Source organism: Myotis davidii, unplaced genomic scaffold (genome assembly GCF_000327345.1).
Source record: "Myotis davidii unplaced genomic scaffold, ASM32734v1 scaffold100, whole genome shotgun sequence".
NCBI classification, from domain to species: domain Eukaryota; kingdom Metazoa; phylum Chordata; class Mammalia; order Chiroptera; family Vespertilionidae; genus Myotis; species Myotis davidii.
Window position 1 is genome coordinate 916,575 of NW_006292691.1, and position 7,421 is coordinate 923,995.

Genomic DNA, 7,421 nt, shown 5'->3' on the forward strand with positions numbered 1-7,421 from the left:
TCATCATATACTGTGTTTTCTGTCGCTCGAATGAATTTTATTATTTCTTCAAGGTTCTTCACATACATACACTTTAAGAGATATCAAGTAGGCATAACATATTCTCAAAAAATTAGGGTTGGCACGCAGAAAAATTTTGAGTCAGAGATTTTGCTGGTTTTGGCACGCACTCACAAAAAGGTTGCCCACCCCTGCTATAGCTTGAGTCAGATTCAGTGGGAGTACTTCCATCACAGACATTAAAGACACTGCAAATCAGGGCTTTATCCAGAGTCAGTTATAATATACATAAAATGCACCTATTTTAAGTGTTCAGCTTGGTGGTTTTTGACAAATGTGTACACCAAAGTACTTACCACACAAGAGAGGTACAGAACATTTCCAGCCCCCTCCCCCACTGTTCCCTTGTTCTATGTCGCAGTCAGTTCCTCCCCAACCCCAGGTAACCAAGGGCCGGTTTTCTGTCACTGTAGTTGAGACTGTTTGCCTCCTAGAATTCTGTATAAATGGAATCACATGCTATGTATTCTTTTGTCTCTGGATTCATTAGCTAAGCATGTTTTAGAGGTTTACACATGTTGCTGTGTATCAGTAACTTGATCTCTTTTTTTTTATTGTTTAAAGCAGTGTACATGTATACTGGTAGTACATGTTGGCGACCACTGGTTTAAAGTATTACCTATGTCTCCTTTTCCCCTGACTGACCCCCCTCCCCCCTAATTTGATATCTTTATTGCTAAGGAGAATTTGTTGTGTGGACACAACACAATGGAATCATCCACTCCCCTGCTGATGGACTCCTGGACTGTTCCGTTTTTTGGCTCTTATGAATAAATCTGCTAGTAACATCACTTACAGGTCTCTTTGCTTTCATTTCTCTTGGGTAGATACCAAGGAGAAATGGCTGGATTGAGTGGTAGTACATGCTTAATGTTTTTAGAAATGCTCAACTGTTTTCCAGTGTTGTACTTTGTTATATTATGATCAATAGTGAACCAGGTTTCCTTTTTCATTTTCTGAAAGTTTATACAGCATGATATAATTTCTTCATTAAATGTTGGCCAGAACTCACCAATCAAGCCATCTCGGCCTGAAATGTTCTTTGTGAGATTTTAAATTATGAATTTAATTTTTAAAAATTGTTATAGGGCTAGTTGGGCTTTCTCTCTCTTCATGAGTCAGTTTTAGTAATTTGTATCTTTCATGCAGTTTTATTTCCATTTCTAGGATGTCAAATCTATTAGAATTGTTGTTCACAATAGTCTCTACCCTTTCAGTGTTGATAGGATCTGTAGTGATGTCCCCTCTTCCCTTCTCAATATTGGTAATTTGTGTTTTCTCTCCTTTTGCTTGATCATTGTAGCTGGAGGTTTACCCATTTTATTGATATTAAAAAAAAATAACCACACACACAGATTGAGTTTTATTTTGTTCTCTTAATGTTTTAGCCCTGAAAGGGTTCTAGTTTTGTGCAAAGATCTTTGGACTCAGTGGGAGTACACCAATCACAGAGGTTTAAAAAAACATACTACATATCAGAGGTTTATCCAGAGTCATAAGGATAAAGTACTTCTTCCTTTCAGCCTGGGATGCACCAATCTGGTTTCCAGCTTCTCTTTTATTGCACCCAGATTATTCCTTCTTTTTTTGGTTTTGTTATTCTTCCCTTTCATTACTTTGAAGTTGACATTAATATAAAATTAACCATTTGAGAAGTGAATAATCAGCAGCATTTAGTACATCAGTGTTGTACAATCTAGTTCCAAAATATTTCATCCCCTCCAAAGGAAACCCTGTGCCCATTAGCAGTTACTCCCCATTCTCCTCTCCCCCCAGCCTCTGGCAATCACTAATCTTTCCATCTTTATGGATGTATCTATTCTAGATATTTTATGTAAGTGGAATCATATAATACTCTCCATCTTTATGGATGTGTCTAGATATTTTATGTAAGTGGAATCATATAATAGGTGACCTTTCATGTCTGGCTTCTTTTACTGAACATAGGTTTCAAGGTTTACCCACATTGTAGCGTGTGTCAATATTTTATTCCTTTTTGTGGCTGAATAATACTCCATTGCATGGATAGATCACATTCTGTTCATCCAATTCACTTGTTAGTGGATATATGGGTTGTTTCCAACTTTTGGGTATTATGAATAATACTGTTGTGAAGAAGTATCTGCTTGAGTCCCTGTTTTCAATTTTTTGGACATATACCCAGAAGTATTAATGAATCATATGGTAATTCTATGTTTAACTTACTGTTTTCCACAGTGCCTATACCATTTTACATTGCCACATGCAATGTACAAAGGTTCCAATTTCTCCACATCCTCACCAGCACTTGTCATTCTCTATTTAGAAGATGAAAGCCGTCCTGGGGGGTGTGAAATGGTATCTCATTGTGGTTTCCGTGTGCATTTCCCTAATGACTGAGAATGCTGGGCATCTTTTCATGTACTTGTTGGCCATTTGTACGTATTCCTTGGAGAAATGTCTATTCAAGTTCTTTTAAATTGGGGTGTTTGTCTTTTTGTTGCTTAATTGTAAGCATTCCTTTTATATTGTGAACACTAGACTCTTATAAGATATATGACTTGCAAATATTTTCTCCCATTCTGTTGGTTGTCCTTTCTTCATGACATTCTTAGATGCGCTTAAGTTTTAAATTTTGATGAAGTCTGATTTTTCTTTTGTTTCTCCTGCCTTTGGTATCACATCGAAGAATCCATTGCCAAATCCAAGGTCATGAATATTTACTTGTTTCCTTCAATAGTTTTAATAGTGTTAGTCCTTATGTTTGGGTCTTTCATCCATTTAAGTTAATTTTGAATATTGTGTTAAGGATTCAACTTCATTCTTTAGTGTTTAGATCCATTCCCTCTCCTTCTCCCCATTTGTTGAAAAGACTCCTTTCCCCATTTAATTGTCTTGGCACCCTTGTCAGAAATCATTTGACCATATATGTGAGGGTTTATTTCTAGGTTTTCCGCTTTATTCCATTGGTCTATATGTCTGTTCTTACGCAGTACCACAGTTTTGATTACTGTAGCTTTGTACCAAGTTTTGAAATCAGGAAGTGATAGTCCTTCAACTCCCCCACCCCCCCCAAAGATTATTGTCATTATTTGGGGCCCTTGCAATTCCATATGAATTTGTTTCTATTTTTACACAAACAGCCATTGGAATGTCGATAGAGATTTCATTGACTTTGTAGACCACTTTGGGTAGTGTCATCTGAACAGTGTTACGTCATCCAACACATGAACACAGATGCCTTTCCATATATTTAGGCCATCTTAAATTTCTTTTTGCAATGTTTTGTAGTTTTTAAAAGTCTTTCACCTCCTTGGTTAGATTTATTCCTAGGTATTTTATTCTTTGGGATGCTATTGTGAGTGAAATTGTTTCCTTTCCTTTTGTGATTGTTCATTGCTGGAGTATAGAAACACATCTGATTTTTGTGTTGATCTTGTACCTTGCAACTTTGCTGAATTAGTTTATTAACTAATGTGTTTTTGTGGATCACTGGAACTTTCTATAGTCATTCACTACATAATAAGGTTTCAGTCAATGATGGACCAAATGTATGATGGTGGTCCCAAAAGTTTATAATGGAGATGAGAAATTCCTACCACCTGGTAATGTCATGTGCGACACCATACTGTTCGTGGTATTGACAGGCATATAAAAGTATGGCAGATGCCCTAACCGGTTTGGCTCAGTGGATAGAGCATCGGCCGGCGGTTCGATTCCAGTCAAGGGCATGTACCTGGGTTGCGGGCACATCCCCAGTGGGAGATGTGCAGGAGGCAGCTGATCGATGTTTCTCTCTCATCGATGTTTCTCTCTATCCCTCTCCCTTCCTCTCTGTAAAAAATCAATAAAATATATTTAAAAAAAAAAAAAAAAAAAACCCTGGACCCTTCGGTCCACAGGCCAATGCTCTATCCACTGAGCCAAACCAGCTAGGGCCTTAATACTTGATAATAATAATAAATGACTATGTTCCTGGTTTATGTACTTACTATACTATACATTTTATCATTAGGGTGTATTCTTTTGACATAAAAGAAAAAGTTGGCTGTCCCTAGCTGGTTTGGCTCAGTGGATAGAGCATTGGCCTGTGGACCGAAGGGTCCAGGGTTTTTTTTTTTTTTAAATATATTTTATTGATTTTTTACAGAGAGGAAGGGAGATAGTTAGAAACATCGATGAGAGAGAAACATCGATCAGCTGCCTCTTGCACATCTCCTACTGGGGATGATTCCAGGTCGGGGTATATCCCAGGGTTGCAGGTTCGGTCCCCAGCAGGGTTCATGCAGGAGGCCACCAATTGATGTTTCTCTCACATCGATATTCCTGTCTTTCCCTCTTTCTTCCACTCTAAAAAACAAATGTTCCCTACCAGCCTATAGCAGTTTTCCCTATACTGTGGGAAAACAGTATACTTCATACACTTTGTCAGTCTCTTGATTGCATCAGTCTGTCCTGAGCTTGATTTAATCTCAGGTTATTTTGTATAGTAACGTGCTATACAGGTTTATAGCCTAGGAGCAAGAGGTGTGTAGTGGGCTAGGCCATCAAGGTTTGTGTAAGTGCACTCTAAGATGGCCATGTAACAAAATACATGACTGTACATAGGATCATGTCATGTCATTAGAGATAACTTTACTCCTGGTGAATAACAGTGGGCATCGTTGTCTTGGTCCTGTTTTTTTTCACCATTATGATGTTAGCTGTGGATTTTTCATAAATGCCTTTAATGTTGAGTAATTCCTTTCTATTCCTAGTTTTATGAGTGATTTTTATCATGAAAGCATGTTGGATTTTGTCAATTGCTTTCTGCATCAATTGAGATGGTCATGTGGTTTCCGCCACTCTGTATTCTATTAACGTGGTGTATTGTGTCAACTGATTTTCTGTTGAACACTCTGACATTCCTAGGATAGTTCCCACTTGGTCATGGTGTATTATCTTTTTAATATGTTGTTAGATTTGTTTTGCTAGTTCTTTCGTTGAGAATTTTTGCATCTATATTCTCAAAGGATATTGGTATCTTTGTATTTATTAGGGTAATACAGGCCTCATAGGATGAGTTAGGTGTTCCCTCTTCTTCTAAGTTTGTGGAAGAGTTTGAGGATTCTTGTTAATTCTTTAAATTCTTGGTAGAACTCAGGAATGAGGCCTTCTGGCCCAGTTATTTTTCTCTGTTGGGAGGTTTTTGGATTATTGATTCAAGCTCCTTACTTGTTTAGATCCTTTCAGATTTTCTGCTTCTTCCTGAGTTACTTTTTGTAGTTTGTGTTTCTCTAGGAATTTGTCCACTCATCTGAGTTATCTAACTTGTTGGCATATACTTGTTCATAGTGCTGTTATTTTTATTTCTGTAAGGTCGGTAGTAATAACCTCACTTTAAAAAATGTTATCTGAATCTTCTCTTGATCAATCAAGTTAGAGATGTGCCCATTTTGTTGAGCACGTTAGTTCTGAGGTTGGTTGGCTGCTATATTGAGTTCCGTCTTACCTCGTGGCACTGGAACTCAATCCCTGAGGAAGAATGTCTCATCTGAGTGAGGTTGGGGAACACATGCTTGGCCTTAGGTGCCAAAAATGCACTTTATCACCTTTGCGTGAGTGAGAAACCCTTTGGCTTGGTGAAGGCTCGCACACACCCTGCCTCACGTGCAATGGGAGCTGTGCCCCTGGCCCCTCACCTGATTGCTAGAGCAAGAGGGGAGGCAGGGTGAGTCCTCCCTGCACCCGGCCCCTGGCTAAGCCTGCTGCCCTGGACGGGCTAACAGCCCGCCCAGGGGGCCATCAGAGCACAGCCACTGTCTGATGGGTGATGCCTGGGTGTCTAGAGTCCCAAGTCTCATGCCCCGGAGGCAGTGGCACAGGTGGTCCTCCCTGTGGCAACTCTGGCGTGTTCACCCAAGTTTGATGCACATTCAGTCTCCACCAGGTGCTGTGCTTACTGTCAGGTGGGGCAGAGAGATCTCACCTACAGGCCCCTCTCCCCAGGTGGAGTTTTCAGAGGGGAGAGCGAGGGGGGAAGGATATGCCCCCATTCTCTCAGACTCAGCTGCTGGAGGGAAGGGGCGCTAACGCCCCCGGCCTCATGTCCCTGAGCACCCCTCTCCCCGAAGTTTCTTCTGGGCTGACCAAGAAACGGCAGATCCTCATGAGGCTGGAGAGGGCGGTGCCAGGTGGAGCAGGAGTGAAGTGTTTGGGCCTTTTTCAGACAGTAGGTGGGATGGTTTACCCCACAGACCTGTATTGGGTGCCACTTGGCACTGGGGTACCAGGCCTAGATTCCCACCAGCCTAGAGCATGATCAGGAGCAGCGTGGGGTCCAGTGAAGGCCGGCCCGAGGGGTGTGGGCCCCCAAGGCCTGATCCACGGCAGGTGTGAGGAACGAAGAGGACGCAGGTGTGGCTGGGGTAATGGGCAGTGACCTGATTCATGCCCAGGAGGTGGGGCAGTGGGAGGGTTCTGAGTGGGGGAAGGGTCTAGCGGACTCCCTCTGATGGGAGGGAGTGGCCTTAGGAGAGGCTCAAAAGGCTGGGACAGACAGGTGGGGGTGGGTGGGGTGGGGGGCACCGAGCCTGGGAGGAGAGGCTGTGGGAGAAACAGGTCTGATGGGTCCTCCTGGGTCAGAAGGCAGAGCCTCACTCCGGCCCCTGCACCCCCACAGCCTGGAGTCACCTGTGAGGCCCAGGTGAGTGGTTTGTTCTGTCCCAGGACGGGGACAGGGCTGCCTGGTTCCTGAGGGCCCGGGCCCAGGGCCCTCCTCTGACACTTGGTCACTGGCTCCAGCCATGCCCCCGCCTAAACATCACCTCCCGTGTGTGTCTTAGGGGGCCTGGAGGCTTGGGGGGCATGGCTGTATGGGGGTCTAGAGTCAGCAGTGCGGGGTCCTAGGGCTCCCTTGTCCAGCCCCGGGTGGCAACGAGCCCAGAGCGGGTGGGAAGGGCTGGGGGGAGGTGGGGAACCACCATGGCCCCTGGCAGGGAGGCCCCCCGAGGTCTGGGCAGGGGGTGTGGAGAATCATCGGAGCCAAGGTGCAGGGTCTCCTCAGGCCCCCTGGTGCCCCCACCCATTGGCAGAGCCCCCAGGACGACCCCCCAGGAAGGGCTGCCGGGCTGTGGCTGGTGCTTGGCTGCCGCAGGCAGACTTGCTGGCTCCAGGCTCCCTGTCTGAGGCCCTGTCTGTCCGCTACAGACACAGGGCGCCTGTTTCCCTGTGAGCAGGAACACGGCCTCTCTGTTGGCACCTGGGCCGGCCCCCCAGGCGGTCGGGAGGCTGCTCCACACAGACCTGTACTTGTACCCACCTCTTCAGCCTCTTGGCCGGCATCACCTCTCCGGGGCTCCCCACAGTATGGCCAGTGCCCTGGTTGCGGGGGGGGGGGGGGG